This window comes from Aptenodytes forsteri, unplaced genomic scaffold (assembly GCF_000699145.1).
Source record: "Aptenodytes forsteri isolate BGI_AS27 unplaced genomic scaffold, ASM69914v1 Scaffold146, whole genome shotgun sequence".
In the NCBI taxonomy this organism is placed as follows: domain Eukaryota; kingdom Metazoa; phylum Chordata; class Aves; order Sphenisciformes; family Spheniscidae; genus Aptenodytes; species Aptenodytes forsteri.
In genome coordinates this window covers 6905154-6905353 of record NW_008795128.1, presented here as the reverse complement: position 1 = coordinate 6905353, position 200 = coordinate 6905154, and the positions used below count along the sequence as shown (strand labels likewise).

The 200-nt window shown below is 74.0% G+C and overlaps 1 protein-coding gene across 1 annotated transcript in view; it reads left to right on the top strand.

The window, feature by feature from the left end:
* TMEM87A (transmembrane protein 87A) overlaps window positions 1-200 on the top strand; it is a 24600-nt gene that overhangs the window by 639 nt on the left and 23761 nt on the right. The gene's annotated exons all lie outside the window — the stretch shown is intronic.

The following is a 200-nucleotide window of genomic DNA, read 5'->3' as shown; positions in this document are numbered from 1 at the left end:
GCAGGAGGGAGAAGGCTTTTGCGGGAAGTAGTCTCGATGTTGGGGGGGAGCGTAGCCCGTGTGAGGTCTGCGGGGAGGGATCCCCGGTCCCCGGCTGGGGCCCGGCCTCGGTGGGGCCTGTGCGGGGAGAGGCCGGCCCCCCCGCGGCGCGTCTCCAGCCTCGCTGACTCGGCCCTCCGCCCGTACTGAGCCCCCTCTGC